Below are 19,140 nucleotides of genomic sequence, written 5' to 3' on the forward strand. Positions count from 1 at the left end.
TCTGTCTCTGCACTCATCTTATACTACATCCTTCTGCATTACACGAGAGTATTGCCATGCTCATAGCATGAACAGATATGTTGAGATGCATGGTATTACCAGCACATGCACATCATTGTAGTTCCAGCACTTTCAGCATTTACTCATAAAGGTAACAAACTGTACTATTCCTTGTCGCTGACATTTCTGTTTTTGCCTCTATTCTTTGATTTGCTTTTACAGTCAAACTTTTGGGGTACATCAGTGGTCCTGAGGGTCCAATTATGTATTAAATTATGTTTAAATGAATAATATATATATATATATATATATATATATATATATATATATATATATATATATATATATATATATATATATTAAAGAAAAGGATACATACTAAAAAATACTCTGGTGTTGTACCATCAATTAGCAACAAAAATAGAGCTGTTTACCTTTATTTCTAAGAGTGAGATGTGTTAAACATAAGGTTATCTGGATTAACATAAGCAACAAATTAATAACTTTTCAAAGAAATGTAAAACATTTTGTTCTTAAATAATGCACAAGTAGTATGAAAGTGCCCTGATATTATAAATCACAATACAGTAACACTCAAATGACAACAGGAATGCTTAGTTCATAAAAAGTATAAAACTTCACCACTTCCACTACAACTAACAAGCCTTCAACATTGATGAACTACTATATAACACTTCTTAATATTCCCTTCTTTTCCTTTCTTATCAGAGAGATGGCTGCTTGTCAAAGTCATCTGAGATCTAACCCTTCCTTGCCCCATTGAAGTGTGGGAAAAGGAGCATGAACAGATGCTTTGTGGAGCAGATCGCTTTCCTTTTCCTCATCAATGGCAGACTTATGCTCGCCTGGTCCAGGGTTTCGGCGCTTCTGCCAACTCTCAAAGGAGCTTTCATGTCTCGGAACGATGAATAGAATAGAAGCTAACAGACCTTCGTCCTAGATTTGATGTCGTCTTAAGCAAATAAACTGCATGTCCTTGGAGGAAAGGGAAGCCTGATTCACACTTACAACTTCTACAGATAACAGATAAAGCGTGCCTTTTATTTCGGAGGTCTCGGGGGTACATTTCACCTTTAAATTCATCTATCCCTAACAGGATACTAAGCCTTGGTATTTACAAATGTCACCAAATCAGCTCCATACACACTCCTCACTAACTAAGACCACAATACTGTAGCTACAATCACATACAGGAACTGTTTAACAGCATCATATTCTAGCTTTGTTTTTACTGCATTCGTTAATTAGGCCACTATGTATTATCACCACATCACTTTCCATTTTTCACCATCCAGTAAATTCATACATTCATATTTTATCTATTCTATTGTTTTAACCGGCACTGAAGTGCATGAAATGGTGCAAAATCTTATCACAGCACTCTATTGCCATCTGGTGGATCTGCTTTGAAACTGTCATCATTTATTTATATATGGTCAGGAATGGTTTTTATATCTCCTGACTTTGCTCTTGGTATCAATGAAAACGTGAAAGGTATCCAATATTTTATCCTAGATTCATCAAAATTGACATTGTACATCGAGATTTCGCTTTACCGTGAGTCTTTTACCGTGATGAGCTTTTGAGTTCAAAGCAGCAAACCTGACTTGTGCACCACTATGTTTAGAAAACAAATGGTATGAATCATTAGCCTTTCTCAACACTTTAATCATTCTATCTCTTGGGTATGTGGTCATCTGTCCATCATTCGACATGTTTTTTTTGTTTCTGTGGCAACATTTTAGCAACCGCACTTCTCTGTTCAAGAGTGGGCCAATTGGGTTTTTCTGAAGACCCTACCTCTGAGATATGTTCACATACTTCCTACTTTTGATCTTTTCATAAAAAAAGCTCTTTTCAAAATCTTTGTTCAGCATTTTCCATCAATAATTTTAAATAACGCAAACTATTGCATTTATGAACAGACCAAATGCTGAGAATACTCTGATTCTTTATTATATTCATAGCATTTCTAATGTTTTCCTCAGACACTGTCTGGGACCGCAGACACTAACGCAAATGTTGCATGAACAGTTAACTATAGATCTATTGCTTGTTTGGCTCTTTATGTCAAACTACACGAACAATGTAACAGGTACACACACACACACACAAAATAAAGCTGATATTCTGCAGTTTAACAAAACTAAAAGCTCTCAGTGAAAGACTATTATATCATGCTGAATATCCTCCCCACTATTTTTTTTATCAAGTTTTCACAGGAAACTATTTCAGCAAAAAAAGTTCAGTATCCTTTATTCTCCCACACTAATGATCTCATATTGGGCGAGTACTGTAATGAATTCTCCAGTGCCCAGAGAACAGAGCAGTGTGGTTGGAGTGGTGACAGCCTTTCAGGCAGTACTTTACAGTTAACACACACTCTCTCCTGAGAAACATTATATAACATGCCTCATCCTACTTTATCCACCATCTGACTTTAATAAAAGAAGTTTCGAATAACTGTTTGCGAGATTTCTATGTCTTTTTGGGGTTCAGTGAGGTTTTCTTCTCAGAGCTTCTAAAACAAAATCCTTTTTTTTCCCTCTTTGAAGTGTTTTCTAATCTCAAATGTTACCTTCTGCTTTATTGTAAGGTTTGCTGAACGATATTATTTTGTATGTACTGTACTTGATAAATGATGTACAAAATGATGTGTAGTGTTATCCATTCTTCTTTAATTACTGCTTTATCCTAGTCATGGTTCATCAGGAACCTAATCCAGGAACCCTGGCTGAAGGGCAGGAATACTGGTGGCCCATTTGTATGAATTCTCCTGTATTGCACCCAGTATTCCCATGATAGGTCGTTCCTGGGATATTCTCCGGCTCCACCAAAACCCTGATGTTGTTAATGGCACTGAATGGAAGGACACTGCAGTCGGATGTAGTACGAGCTCTGTCCTTGTCAGGGTTGTGGTGGATCCAGTGCATATCCCAAAGGGAACACACTCACACAAAAACAAACCCAAACACACATTCACACATAGAGGCAATTTAATGAAGCCAATTCACCTGCATGCTTGGCTTTGGGAGTTCAGATGAAACCTGAGAACCTGGAGGAACCCCATAGAGATGTGAGAAGAACAAGCAAAGCTCTGTGCCAACATTTTTTTTAAAACCCCAATTATTGCAGACTTGTGTAGTGCTGATAGATTTACACTTAATTGTTTTAAAAAAGCAAAGATGGCATACTGTGATTATGGGTTATGTGTGTATTATTATGAGGTGAGTTTCCATAGCAATCAGTCTGCAAAGGAGTGAATAAATTGCTGTCCTGAAGCCCATCTGTTGTTTGTGATGGGATCCCCCTTGAGGAGGAGGCTTGGTGATGCTCCCGGATCCCCTTTCATCAAACGATATTGAGTCGGATCTTGACATGATGATGATGATGATGATGATGATGATTGCGTGACTCGTATTCTCCGCCCCTAACTCATGTGGCGTCCGTTTAAACTTGGCGAGTACATAACAGGAGGCAGTGCGGTGTAATCAGAAGCAGTGGAGTGCGGTTTGAGACACAGCCCTGTTCGTGTGGAAGCACTTAATAACCAACGCGATTATTTATTGTTCCTCACGAATTTATGGCTTTACACATTGCTGGACTTTTCGCGTAGGACTTGCACATGTGCCCACGCCTGTAGCACAGAGGCGGCGCTTTGTGTGTGTGTGTGTGTTTTGTTTGCAAGGTTTTTTGTTGTTGTTGTGTTTTCATCGATGTGCATCTATAAATAATCAAGTCGCATCCAAAGTGGATCTGGTGAGTAACTTTTTTTTCCCCCCGATTTAATCGACATAATTTTATTCGACTTATTCGAATTGGTCATACAAACTGCTTTTCTGCTTTGAAGTGATAGAATTTTTTATTATTTCACATTTATAAAGAAACTGCGGCGTGTAGTCGACTTTTTTCGAATTTATTCGAATTAATCGAATAATGCAGGTCGTATTTCAAATGCATCGTTTTATTAGATGATGCACCTAGGCTTTTTTTTTTTTTTTTTTTTTTTTACAAAACGTGCAATTGTTGAATATGGTACTATAGTGTGTTTTATAATTAGAAACACTGCTACTTTTGTGTTGCTTCATATTCCCGAGGTTATTTTAATATCTTTCTATTATTATTATTATTATTATTATTATTATTATTGTTGCTGCTGTTGTTACTGATTACATCTTTGGTTCTTGGCTACTTTTTAATCAAAAAGGTTTGTGTGCGTGTGTGTGTTACCTATTGTACTTATTAACACCTTTAGGCTGCTCAGTGAAATAGAAAACATCACCGAGAGGAAACCAGCAGCTTGTAGACGTGTCACTTTCTTTAGAAATACACTGGAAAAGTAATTACTGAAATGTAGCATGTGGCAAAGGCATCCCTCCTTCCAGTGAAAATGATGGAATACATATTGTAATGATCTTGCTAAGGGAAATATTGTTCATTGTTTGGTTATGAATACGTGATTGGGCACCTTTTTGATAAGCATGGTTTATATAAACATTATATACATTACTAGATAATCCACCATGAACATCGGTTTATTCATGGTCTGTATTTTTGCTTCCCCTTAGTCGCAGTGGTTGCAGGGCTTCCTATAATTTAGTTTCCGGGGGTGTTACTTCCTTTCTACTGAACGGTTTTACATTGTTGCTGAATGTCTGCTATTTGAATTGACCAGTTATCTAAACATTGCGTTAAAATTAAAAGCAACATTTTTGTCAAAGATGAGCTGTTTTCACTGACTTCATCAAACAAGTCAAGTCAAGTTTATTTCTATAGCGCTTTTCACAACAGACATTGTCTCAAAGCAGCTTTACAAAAATCAACAGTTAAGGTGAATGGTGTGTATTTATCCCTGATGAGCAGCCGTGGTGACTGTGGCAAGGAAAAACTCCCTTAGATGTTATGAGGAAGAAACCTTGAGAAGAACCAGACTAAAATGTGGAACCCATCCTCATTTGGGTGACATCAAGAGTTTGATCATAAATCTTTCAACAGTACAGAACACTGGAGAGTGAGAACTAACATGAGCACTGGAGTATACGATTATAAGTAATGTTCTTTCTACAGTCTTATACAGTCTTTATGGTTATAAAACTAGGAGCTACTGAGCTCAACATTTGTGATCATCATAGATCCAGCACCAGCTTCTCCATGCCAGAGCCTTTAAACACTCCAGGAGGTCCAATGTCAAAACGCTGTATGATAAACTAATTTACAATCTCACTTTCTCATAACGCAGGTGGTTCTAAACTACTGGTCCTCCAACCTGAAATCACTCTTGCATGTTTGTAATAATTTTGCATGAATTGGTTCCAGAAATGTCGTTAAGGCAAAGGTAAATAATTGGTTAGAAAGGTTTTGGAGAAAAACTAGTACCTGCAGTTGTGCTTTATACTAACAAATTATACTTTTTATATAGTCAAACCTATCAGTATTTGAACATTGACGAAGTTGTTTCTTAAAATGCATGTTAGCTTTCTACCACAGTATATTCAAGGTAATATTATTTACCCCCCTTGAATATATATATTATATTCAAGGTAATATTATTTATATTAGCTCTAATTTAATGGTATTTATATCTGATATTAGGAGAACAGTGTATTGAAATGGAAGTTTTAAAATAAAATTCCAGTTTTATTTGCTGTACACTACTTATTGTAGTGAAATGTTAAAATGTCCCAGAGCTGTGCTTACATACATAGGTTACAAAGGCTGCAAATGATATGTTCAGTTGGGTATAAATTTACAATGTAATATATACAGTGTAATGTAGGTATAGTTATGGTCGTAATGTGCAAATGGTCAGTAGTGAGTTGTGGTAATGTTGTACAGGTAGACATGCCAGGAGACAGACGTGATAAAGGGGGCAACGGCAGACAGTGCAAAATCACAAGGAAAGGTGACAGTGCACAGTGTGACAAGACCGTGTTATTCAGATGTAGGTGTAAAGGTATTTTTTTTTTTAATTTTTTTAGGGTAAGACATACATGGGAAAAGTGCAGTATGTAAATTGTGTGCAAGTTAGTATGTACCTATGTTGCATTCTCATTAATAAGACAGATGTGGAATGTACCGTATTTTCTGGACTATAAGCTGCTACTTTTTTTCCACGCTTTAAACCCTACGGCTTAAACAACGAAGCGGCTAATTTTATGGATTTTTCCGGGGTTTTTCCTGGTTTCACAAGCTTCAAGCCAAAAAACCGAACCCCATAACATTAGACCAATGATTGCTGAACGGGTTCAGGTGAACCAAAGAAATACTTTCTAGTAAATCAGATGCACTCCCACTGAATCGGGCCGCCCCAGATCATAAATATGGATGCGGTTCCTCTGTCGTTTGACCTGCCGCTCACTCGGACTGTAAACAGGAAATGCGAATCATTTGTCACGCTGAATGAACACGAGTTGAGTCTGGGTCATGGGAGAGCTCGCTAACTCCAGTTACAACAGAAATCATATAAGCACAGACAGGTTTCCAAAACCTGTGCTAGTTTATTTTTCTTGGCAACAGCGTTACGGGTTAGTTAAAGAAACTTAGAAATGAGCATCAGAAAATAATAAGGACATATTCCTCGGTCTTGCACACATGCAGTAATACCGGCAAAATGCGGCGGCAGGCTATTCCAAAAATGCAGCTCTGCTCTTAAAGAAGCCACAACATATTTCAACCATGTAACAGACACTGTCTTTCGTTAAAGCCTGTGTAAAGTTCATTAGTTTCAATGTAGACAGGTGCGGCTTATTTATGTTCAAAATAAAAATCTTTGTAAAATTCAGTGGGTGTGGCTTATATTTGGGTGCGCTCAATAGCCCGGAAATTACGGTAGCTTCTGTTGAGGTGCTCTGTGGTTGTTCTAATGCTGCAACAATCATCGACAGAACACAGCTTAGTGCATTTGAATCTTTGTACTAAACGTGCTAAATCTTTTGTGCTAAACTTTTGAAATAATAATTTGTTCAATGTCCAAATATTGATATAAATTATCATAAACCTTTTTAGAAATGTTACTTGAACTTTAATAAAAATAATGAATATGTTAAAAATATTATGTTTTCTCATTTCCATGGAGAGTACCATTTGAAGTTAACTATACCAGGATGACATAACACAAAGAATGTAAAGATTTCTTTTTATTTCAATTAATAAAAGCAATTTAATGATGATCCTTTACTGGACACATACATACTGAATGATTTCTGTAAATAAAATAATGTTGTTTAGGAGAAGACAACAACGCTGTTACTGCAGTACCAATCCTGATATTATTGACTTTTTATACAGCCTTTTATTGTATTTTATACGATGAAATTTATTTTACAGTTGGTGAGTGTAGGAGGAACACTATAAAAGCGCTTAAAGTCCCTTTTTTGCTTTTTATTGCAGTCTTGTAAAAAATCTTTTGTAGCTTCCAATAAAGGAACCATTATGACCTCATTCTCATTTTAGATCTTGAACATTATGACTGAATTTGCTCTAGGATTGAATATGTGCTTTTTTTTAAGTCAGTCTACAATTAAAGGCGTCTAGAAGATTAAACCGTAACCTGGAATTAAACGTCAGTACGTGCAAGTTACAGCAGCTATAAAGGAGTAGAATGGGGAAATTATTAGAGAGATGAGGGACTGAATGTGTAAGAAATGTGACAGTGAAATCGGTAAAACCACTTTGGCTGTCATGGAAATTTGCATAAATGTAAAATATAAAAAAATGTGCACGGGTTTGTCTCATAACACATTTTTATTGATTTTCCTTAATTCCTTGCCACAGTGATGAGTTTAACATTAGTTAAGTTCCATAACACATAAGTGCAGGTAAAAGAAAGAAATGGGGTTGATGGACTGGCAAGATGTTTGTGTTATTAGAGAAAGAGAGACCGAAAAGACAATATCTGTGAATAGTCCTGCAAAAGCCTTTTAAGTTCTGAGAGATTTCATGAGGTGCTGATTCCCACCCTTTTTTCATTATGGAAGGGAATTTCTAAAACATGACATCTTAGCACATTAGGATTTATTTCTTATTCCTGTAGCTTTGCTCTTAAATAAAACTAGTAGAAATCACCAGTGAACTGGTAAATGTGTGCATATGTGGTTGCTTGGTAACATGTTTTGTTTTTAACAAGCTAATTTTAAGAAGTTAATTTTGCTTTGTTGGTTGTATGTAAAATAGAGCAGAAAAGGAATGAGTTAAGTTGCATTAATTGTGCTGTTGAAGTAAAATTCACTTTAAATTTAAATATTTTGCAGCATAGTACTTTTGATTTCTCAAATCTAATTGATCAGGTAAATGTTATGTTTTTTCCAACTTTAGTCTGGTGGTCTAGTGGTTAGGATGTGGTGCTCTCACTGCTGTGGCCCGGGTTTGATCCCTGGTCAAGGAACCAACCCCAGCCACTCTTAGTGCCAGTCCCAAGCTCGGATAAATGGGGAGGGTTGCGTTAGGAAGGGCATGCAGCGTAAAAACGTGCCAAATCAAACCTGCGGATGATCCGCTGTGGCGACCCCTAACGGGAGAAGCCGAAAGAAAGTTTAGTTTTAAGTGAATGTAAGGACTGTTGATCCTTGTCATAACATACTGTATGTAATAATTTTACTGGTTTTCCACAACATTATATATAGTTCTAAACATAAAAAGCATGATGTAAAATTTGAGTCTTTAGCAAATTCTTGTTGTATAAGAGGGATAAATATATTATGGGATGTGCTGTTATTGGGAAAAATAATAGACTTTGTGATGTTTAGCACATAACCTTGTCATTGATTATTGAAATAAAATATTGTATTTAAAATTTGTTTTTTTACAACATATGTGTCAATCTGGCCCGATGTACAATTAGATCCGGCCCGCAAGATCATTTATATAGATCTATTAATATTGTTATTAATGGCCCGGCGATATGAAGTGCTGATAACACACAAACTACAGATCCCATAATGCAGCGCTTCAGCTGCCTGGCCGAACGCTGGGCTACCTGGGAACATTCTATCGACAATCAAGTCAAGCTTCTATTGATGTATACAACCCTATTGTAAACCTGAATGCAGAGCAGAAGAAACAGAAAGTAGAAGAGTTAAAGAAGAATCTGACATTTCAGCAGACATTTTTACCAAAGCAAAATCACAAAGTGAAGCCGCTGTAAAAGCAAGTCTGGTGTTCGACAGGAGATTTTTTTTTATGGAGGGCAAAATATTTTAATTTATTTAAAATTATTATTTTTTAATGGCATAAGAGCAAAGAAAGCTGATTGTTTTGATTTGTTGTTATTTTAACATTTACTTAAAAGCACAATTTTTATTTATTTTTAAGGGGTTTTTCGCATGTTCATATTTCTAACTTGTATCATTTTGATAGGATATATATTTTTATGGAAAGCAAATTTATATGATTTATTATGGAATAATATTCCAGTCTTTTTTTTTATTCATATTTATGTTAAAAAAACATTTAGTTTTAGTGTGTTCAATAAATGTTTATCCTGTTCCGCCCATGACCTAAAGTGTGCTTTGAGTTTTGGCCCCCTGTGCAATTGAGTTTGACACCCCTGTCTTACAATAATGCTGTAGACCATTTAATTCTTTGCTTACCAAACATTTTGACTTGTTACTACACATGTCAAGATTTAGCAGTTTGTCATGGGAAGAATCGAGTGTAAGCTTGCTTTGTTCATTCTATTTTGATTAATTTGTGACAATTATATACTATTTATTATAAGATGTACAGTAATCTAAAATAATGATCAATTGTCAAGTATCACACAAGACCTAAGACCTGGCCATGAATAAGCATCTTGCCCTAGAGACATTTTAATATATTTTTCAGACAGACAGAGAGATGGAGAGCGAATGAATGAGTAATGCAAGCAAATATCTGGTTAAAATAACTGAATAATATCCCGGGGGCTAACGACATCAGTAAGCTCTTGTTTCATGCAGGCAAAGCAGAATAGGTCCCAGTAGTAACAGAGGCTTGCTGGATCTCACCAACAGTTCAGTAAGAGGTGTCAAAGCAAATATGTAGCAGAAATACATTTACCTATTGGTTATTCAGATCAAAAAGTTGTCTGTGAAGTGAAAAGAAATGTCTTTGAAAACTACATATTGCACAAGATCTAAAGAAACCAAAGCCTAATTGCTGTTATGACTTGTGAAAGTGTTATAATTTTATTATTTATTTGCAAAGACAAATTTCAGTAAAAGTTTTTATTATACTATATGCTCTTATGCTCAAACTTTTCCTATGAAGGTCCAAAAATCTAACTTGAGCAAGGGCTCAAGGGTATCGGTTGAAAGTTAATGTTGCATTTTAACCAACTGTATAATATTAAAACTAATGTTGCCATGGGTCCTCTTGTTTATGATTTCATAATAATTACAAATAATTAAAAAGAAAACCAAATAGCCCAACTAATGCAGTTGCATATTTTTTTTTTTATTTTAGTTTTTTTTATTGTGTTTTATTTTATTTTATTTTTTAAACATAGTACAACGAAAAAAAATACTATTTATAGTAAAATAATTCATTAGTTCAATGCCTAATACAGCTGTTAATTCTATAAGCATTATATCTATCTGTTTGTCACATCATTGACCGATAATGAACTGATACTTATCCAATACGGATATTGTTGGTTGTGAGGCAGTCTCGTAACATTTATCCTGTCAAGTTCACCACTGTGTAGCATCTCTTTCTTTTTAAGAACAGTCCAGATATGACTGGGAACTGAGGTGACCAGTTGCTGGGGTTTTGGGAGAGGAATCCTGATACAGGTCCTGGGGCCTTTCTTTTCATATTTTTTGTTTTATAATGTGCCAATTTTGTGACTTCAGGCAGGCTATTTCAGCACCTGGACTTTTTTAGTATGAAGCCATGCTTGTAATACCATTCCATAGGCACTAATGCACCCCATAACATTAAAGATGCAGGCTTTTGAACTGAGGTCTGATAACGAACTGGATGGCCTTTCTCCTCTTTAGTTCATAGGATAGTGTCCATGGTTTCCAGAAAGAATTTCAAATTTAATTTCATCTGATCATGGAAAAGTTTTCCACTTTGCCTCAGTCCATTGTAAATGAGCTTTGTTTAGAGACCTTGGTACTGGCAAGAAGACAGGAGGCGAAGCTGGAGATGACAGAATTGAAGATGCTGAGATTTTTTTTTGGAGTGACAAGGATGGATGGAGAGAATTAGAAATAAGCTTATTAGAGGGACCACGCAAATAGGACGTTTGAAGACAAGGTGAGCGAGACTAGATTGAGCTGGTTTGGTCGTGTGTATTAGAGAGACATAGGGTAGAAGAATACTAAGGATAGAGCTGCCAGGCAGGAGGTAAAGACGAAGGCCAAGGAGGAGGTTTGTGGATGTGGTAAGGAAATACATGCAGGTGGTTGATTATAGAGGCAGATATAAAGGTGGTATGGAGACAGATGATTCGTTGTGGCAACCACTAACGGGAGCAGCCAAAAGAAGAAGAGGATTGTAAATGGGCTTTGGCCCAGTGAAAACAGTGGTTCATATATGGTTGCTTCTTCACATAATGGGAGCTTTAACCTGCATCTGTGGATGACATGGCAAACTGTATTCACAGACAGTGATTTCTGGCAGTGTTTCTGAGCCAGTGCGGTGATTTCCATTATCATCTTATCATGCCTGTTTTGAATGCATTGCCACCTGAGGACCCAAAGATCACAAGCACCCAATATTGATTTTTGTCTCTTGCGCAGCGCTTTCTACAGATACTCTGAATGTTTTCATTATATTATTCACTGTAGACGATGAGATATTCAAAGTCTTTACAACTTTCTGTTAAGGAACATTATTCTGAAATTGTTCCACAATTTGTAGATGCAGAGGTGAACCTCTTCTTCACTTCTGAGAGTCCCTGCCTATTTTAGATTATTTTTTATACCCAATCATGACAAGCGCTGCACCCTCTCTGATTGCACACCACAAGTTTCTGTAGAACCTAGTGCTAAATGACTCATAAAATTACCTGATTGGGGTGTTGTGAGTAGCAGAGCAGCTCCATCGCTGCAATTCAGTGAAAGTCATCCCTTTATTCAATCTCTTGATTTACTAAGGGAGTTGGTAGCTCAGTGTTAAAGCTCTCGGTTACTGGTCGGAAGGTCTATTGTTTAAGACCCGGTATCAGCGAATTGCCACTCTTGGGGCCCTTGAGCAAGGCCCTTAACCCTCTCTGCTCCAGGGGTGCTGTGTTAGCTCACCCTGTGCTAACATTGCTGGGATATGCAAAGAAAGATTTTTACTGTGCTGTAATGTACACATGACAAGTATAAAGACCCTCTCTCTTTCTCTTTCTTCTCTCCCTTAACTGGTTGCTCCCTTAACTGGTGGTATGATGTAGCACTATGTTGTTTTATGTAGCACCAATGAGTTAGCCATATATGCGAGTTAGCTATATATTACAATTAAAGCTTCTTGACCTAATTTGCAGTTGTACATACATATTTATGTTACACAGTATAAGTGTGTGTTTGGTGAGGGTGATCTTCATCATCTTATAAACTGTGGCTCAACCTTGTTCTTTTCTATTCCCTAGTGACATTTATTTACTCTAAGATTCTCAGAAATCAGGCAATGTCAGGTCTGGCTAATCCGTATAATTACAAATGATGGATGTACATTTGTGATTTTATTTTTTACGATTTGCTTAGTACTAATTCAAAGTATGCCATTTGGGTGGGCATTAGTTCATTCAAAACAATGTCAGTGTCTCAAAAATGCTCACATCATGCTTGTGGAAATGTTGCAGGCAAGAAAGTGTGTGTGTGTGTGTGTGTGTGTGTGTGTGTGTGTGTGTGTGTGTGTGTGTGTGTGTGTGTGTGTGTGTGTATGTGTGTGTGTGTGTGTCAATGATTAAGCAGCCTGCATGTCTGAAGTAAAGGACTACAGTAAACTTCTGGACTAGAAGAGTCTGTGTTAGGCCCGCTCTGTGTGTGGGGGGAAATGACATTTATTCCCACAGAGCCAGTAAAACACACACTTCTCTATCAGCCTGACACACAAATGTTTGTTTCCTTTAAGTACACTGATACAGATAAAACCAACTACATTTGTTATAAATATTGCACATATAGCTGAGGTTGAGGAACTGTTGGGGGTCACACCCCATTTCTACATCTTGTTTTTTTACCCAGTATTTTCCAGTGTTACAATTAAAATATATAGGGATTATATTCAATAATAAAAGGAATAGATATGGTTATGGCCATGCCTACTTTGGGTTTAAATCTGAACTCAGATGATTGATGTATATAGCGCTATACAAATGTAAATACACATGCAGGTAATGACATTGTGTTACATGCCTATATATGGACAAAAAGCTTAATTTCTTTGTAAACAGCACATAGACTGAGAACTTAACTAGGTAAAAACCGAGTAGTTAAAAAATTGTAGCACAATTCATTATTATCCAAGAATTTTAGGAAGCTATATATCCTGCATGCATACATACCCATACACCAGACTGTTTCACACTTCACACAGGAAATCTTGTATGGTTTCATGGCGTCACTCTTCCTCCATCAGGGTTTCCGTGCAGTCATTTATAGACAGGGAGCTTCTCCACGCTGCTCTGGCAGGAAACAGGGATCAAACATGGCTGATTTTTCAAGCAGTGCTGTAAATGGTGGGTGGATTTTTTGAGGTGTTGATCAGCTTACGAGTAGCTCCATGTGTCAGGCTGTTTGCATGACTGTTGTTTTGTGAATGAACGTAAATTATTTATATCAGTAGCACTATTTGCATATTTTTTATGAAGTGATGGCATATTTTTAAACATTGAATTGTACTGAAATGATCACCATATTCATTGAAAGTTTAATCTTTTCAGAAAAGGGCTAGTCGTTAGTAATTACATGATATGAGCTGCGCTTTAAATAACTGTGCAGGTCAAGATCAGCTAATTTCTTCAAGGCTATTTGCATAAAATATTGATGAAAGTCTTAAACTTCTTAATTGCAATACTTTTAATAGTAGTTTGCAGATGGGGAAAAATGTGTTCAAGTGCACACATTATTTTAGTCTGGAACACAATATTTTGCAAAGTTACGATCATGATGTGTTGCTGGTTAGAATTATTGATTCCTATTTTCCAGTCATGCACACTGAGGTTTACATTAATTTTCAGAATTCTTGATGACCTACTACTCAAAACCTTGGAAGTCAATGCAGGATAACAATGTAGAGCTTTGCCATCTGCCACAATAGGAAAACGTGCAGTATAGCCTGGGGTGAACATGATCACATTTTTTTTAACACAGCTATCGACCTCCATCAAGGTGATTTCTGCAAGTTCTCCATGTTTTTCCTTATTAAGCTCCAGGGTTGGTGGTTAAGAAAGAACACATTACATTAGAGCTCCATCTGACATTTCATTGCACAAGTGTAAAAGTAAAAGGTCATCTTGTGTGGCATGGGTATTATAGATATGCTATTTATTTTACACTATCATTAGGATTATTGCGCATTTCCCCAGCATGCACTGATTCTACTTTATGTAATAATATAATTTTTTTTTTTAGATAAAGTTTAGGCAACATTCAGACTAGGAAAAAAATAGGGAAATTGTGAATTTCCTATTTGCATTAGTGTTCATGAGCTTTAAGGTCGTCATCACTGACAAACTTTTTTTTATGTTCTTTTTGCAGTTGTTTGCTAAACATAATTACTATTACTACATTTTATTACTGCGATAAATATTAACCTTTACAATTAATGATTGAAAAAAATCAGGTTTACTTTAGCTGAGTGAACTTCTTGGTGTGGACTGTACTGCTTTAGGAAATCTAAATTTGTGCATATGCAAAATTTGCAATATATATATATAAGTTCATATTACCTTCATTTTCCTGGAAATGGTTTGGTCTTACAGTCATTGGAACAGCCAGCAAGCAGCACATTACCACTGTCCAATTTAGACTTTAGGCATATTTCAGTTCCATGACAAACAACTGTTTGTACACCACAGACTAATCTAGCTGTCTGTTAAGTTTGTTTATAATATTATATCTAGAATATTAGGTTCAGTAGTGTCAAATCAGAGGTGGGAAGTTTCAAAGTTCTAATACTTTGTTACTGTGCATAAGTAGATTTTTTCTGGTATCAGTACTTTACTATTTATTTTTCGAACAACTTTTTACTTTTACTCATTACATTTTTACACATCTGTACTTTCTACTTCTTAAAATTTCAAAACAGGCTCATTACTTTTAGTTTTAATCTATTTGGTGAAATGTTAATATTTTTTCTTCTCATTGCATGCCGTTTTTAGCCCATCAACCGATTTCCTGTCATTGTGCAGCTTTTTCAATCCACCACTGGTGTATCATTTCCTGACTCACACACCACAGATGTAGGCTAGTTTATGAAGCTAACAACAAGCAAGTCAGAAGGTAACAAGAAGAATGGGATTAACGTGGAAGAGGAGTGAGCATGTAAACATGACTGAGAACAGAGACATTCCTGATCACCTGATCATCATCTTTTCTCTGCTTGTGTTCTATATGGTGGATGACAAAAAATTGTATTTGTTTTGTGTTAATATATTAATTAAGGCTGTCACAATGCAAATGTAATTTTAACGGCACTGGTTTTATTAATGCGTGATTAATGCAGCGCGCATTTCTGTTTGACAATTAAAAAAATAAAAAATAAATATGAGGTGAAATTAAAACCTTCAGCGCAACACACGTTTATTCATAACATTCTTTCTTTATTTAGATATAAAAAAATTAACTCCACAGTAAAATAATTTTTAATTAGTACACATTTGTTTCACTGATGCGCCAAGTCTCGAATCAGCACCAAATTCCGCCATGATGCACACATCCGACAATTTACCCTCTGAGGTCGACAAAGCGTGTCGGCGCGTTTTGTGGCATTTATTTATTTTTTTCCTCATAACACCGACTCTTGTTTTTTTTGATCGTACAGATAAAAGCAATTCAAATCATTCATTCATTCAAATCTGTAAATGGTCTACTTTATTTGTATACACTCATAATAACAAAATGCTGTGCTTTCGTAAAATAAAGAAAACAGACAGGGGCACTTTCTGCCACCTATGTCATCTCTCTTCATAGACAAATTAAACAACCTAAATCTCAGTAATAGTTGATTCACCGAGTCGATACTGAATATATTATTCACATAAATATTTGAATTGGAAAACAAATATTTTCTGATTATGTAATCCGTGTGAAAGTTAGTGGGGGGTACAGTTTCTACGGTATCATCACATTAACCGTGTGGAAACACAGCAAAGGTTCTTTTTGGTGTCTTGATGATTTACATAATTGTCAACACAATAATTACTTAAAAACAATAACAAGTATATTTTGTCTTTGAGCATTGTTTCACTAATAATAAACAACATTTGCATAAAGCATCCATATTTGTCCATTCCCATGTTGATTAGAATATTAAATCTAGAATATTAGGTTCAGTAGTGTCAAATCAGAGGTGGGAAGTTTCAAAGTTCTAATACTTTGTTACTGTGCATAAGTAGATTTTTTCTGGTATCAGTACTTTACTATTTATTTTTCGAACAACTTTTTACTTTTACTCATTACATTTTTACACATCTGTACTTTCTACTTCTTAAAATTTCAAAACAGGCTCATTACTTTTAGTTTTAATCTATTTGGTGAAATGTTAATATTTTTTCTTCTCATTGCATGCCGTTTTTAGCCCATCAACCGATTTCCTGTCATTGTGCAGCTTTTTCAATCCACCACTGGTGTATCATTTCCTGACTCACACACCACAGATGTAGGCTAGTTTATGAAGCTAACAACAAGCAAGTCAGAAGGTAACAAGAAGAATGGGATTAACGTGGAAGAGGGAGTGAGCATGTAAACATGACTGAGAACAGAGACATTCCTGATCACCTGATCATCATCTTTTCTCTGCTTGTGTTCTATATGGTGGATGACAAAAAATTGTATTTGTTTTGTGTTAATATATTAATTAAGGCTGTCACAATGCAAATGTAATTTTAACGGCACTGGTTTTATTAATGCGTGATTAATGCAGCGCGCATTTCTGTTTGACAATTAAAAAAATAAAAAATAAATATGAGGTGAAATTAAAACCTTCAGCGCAACACACGTTTATTCATAACATTCTTTCTTTATTTAGATATAAAAAAATTAACTCCACAGTAAAATAATTTTTAATTAGTACACATTTGTTTCACTGATGCGCCAAGTCTCGAATCAGCACCAAATTCCGCCATGATGCACACATCCGACAATTTACCCTCTGAGGTCGACAAACGTGTCGGCGCGTTTTGTGGCATTTATTTATTTTTTTTCCTCATAACACCGACTCTTGTTTTTTTTGATCGTACAGATAAAAGCAATTCAAATCATTCATTCATTCAAATCTGTAAATGGTCTACTTTATTTGTATACACTCATAATAACAAAATGCTGTGCTTTCGTAAAATAAAGAAAACAGACAGGGGCACTTTCTGCCACCTATGTCATCTCTCTTCATAGACAAATTAAACAACCTAAATCTCAGTAATAGTTGATTCACCGAGTCGATACTGAATATATTATTCACATAAATATTTGAATTGGAAAACAAATATTTTCTGATTATGTAATCCGTGTGAAAGTTAGTGGGGGGGTACAGTTTCTACGGTATCATCACATTAACCGTGTGGAAACACAGCAAAGGTTCTTTTTGGTGTCTTGATGATTTACATAATTGTCAACACAATAATTACTTAAAAACAATAACAAGTATATTTTGTCTTTGAGCATTGTTTCACTAATAATAAACAACATTTGCATAAAGCATCCATATTTGTCCATTCCCATGTTGATTAGAATATTAAATACGTGAAAAGTATTAATTTAAGGTACTTGTATCGTCGGTTTTTAGAACAAATGTGTACATTTGCCAACTCTGTGTCAAATGCACTTCATCACAACAGTGCAAATAGTATCCTCAGTGTGAGGTAGGCAGGAACACTTCAGTCTGCATTGCTTCTTTGGACCATACCAGCATACATGTTTCTTACTTGCTTAAAAGACTTCATATTAAAATTCCAGATCAATAACCCCCTTCTCCCCTTCTACTCAAACTTTACTGTTGTCACTTTTATACCATCCTCCTGGCAACACCAAACTCATCCATCAGACTACCAGATTGTGAAGCATGATTCATAACTCAAACATGTTTCCCTTGTGCATATGTCCAGTGGCTGCATGCTTTACACAACTCTAGCTGACACTTGGCACTGTGCACATTGATCTTAGGGTTGTGTACAGCTGCTCTGCTCTGGAATGCTACCGAACTTGTTCCCAGAGGCAGTTTAGAGCTGAGCATCGAGTGTTTAAACAGAGGATTGTTCTGTGACTTTGCGTGGTGTACCACTTTGTGGGAGAGCTGTTGCTGCTCCAAGAACCTTCCATTTCACGATTATGCAACTTAAAATTGACCGGCACAGATCCAGCAGGGCAGAAATTTCACAAACTAACTTGCGGCAGTGTTGCCACAAGTTGCCAGTCAGCAAACTTTTCAGTACGACCCATTCTACTGCCAGTGTTTTTGCATGGGTATGTACTTGATTTTATGTATCTGTTAGCAGTGGGTTTGGCTAGAAGTGGGTTTTTAGAAGGGGTTGATAATATACTTTGGGCCATAGAGTGATCCATTTTTTTCTTGAGCTTCATATCTGACTTCCCACTCCCGCCTACAATTTTTGTTTATTTTAGTCTGTATGCACACCACTGTGTTTCTCTCCTTTATAAAAATATGAGTGATGCAGAATTTGCTTTTTTATATATTTTTTCTGCTATGATTGATTATATGCCATAATAAACACCTGTATAATAATTTCATTATGAATATATTCAATATCTTAACACATCCTTAGTTTGATAAAAACTAGCACTTTGCAGTAATGATATCCTGCATGGGTGAGTTCTACATTGCTATGCGTGCCCACGTTTATTAGCAGTTGATAGGAGGTGTTATCTTGGGAATTGGAAAGTGCAAAACACTAAACTCAGACATGTTAATTAATGAAAGGTGTTGCTTGTATTTATATGTTTTGTATGAGATTATTTGTTACTCTTAATA

General features: G+C 35.9%; 1 protein-coding gene across 2 annotated transcripts in view; it reads left to right on the forward strand.

Moving 5' to 3' along the window:
- Positions 1 to 3,422: 3,422 nt before the first annotated feature.
- LOC124390452 (hippocalcin-like protein 1) overlaps positions 3,423 to 19,140 on the forward strand; it is a 32,603-nt gene continuing 16,885 nt past the window's right edge. The window contains exon 1 of one of the 2 annotated variants that reach the window (XM_046856394.1): positions 3,423 to 3,780. The gene's annotated coding sequence lies outside the window, so the exon portion shown is untranslated. Of the gene's footprint in view, positions 3,781 to 18,494; positions 18,615 to 19,140 lie in introns of those variants that run through there. The other variant, XM_046856395.1, reaches the window with a different exon arrangement.

The sequence above is a fragment of the Silurus meridionalis genome, chromosome 8 (assembly GCF_014805685.1).
Source record: "Silurus meridionalis isolate SWU-2019-XX chromosome 8, ASM1480568v1, whole genome shotgun sequence".
NCBI classification, from domain to species: domain Eukaryota; kingdom Metazoa; phylum Chordata; class Actinopteri; order Siluriformes; family Siluridae; genus Silurus; species Silurus meridionalis.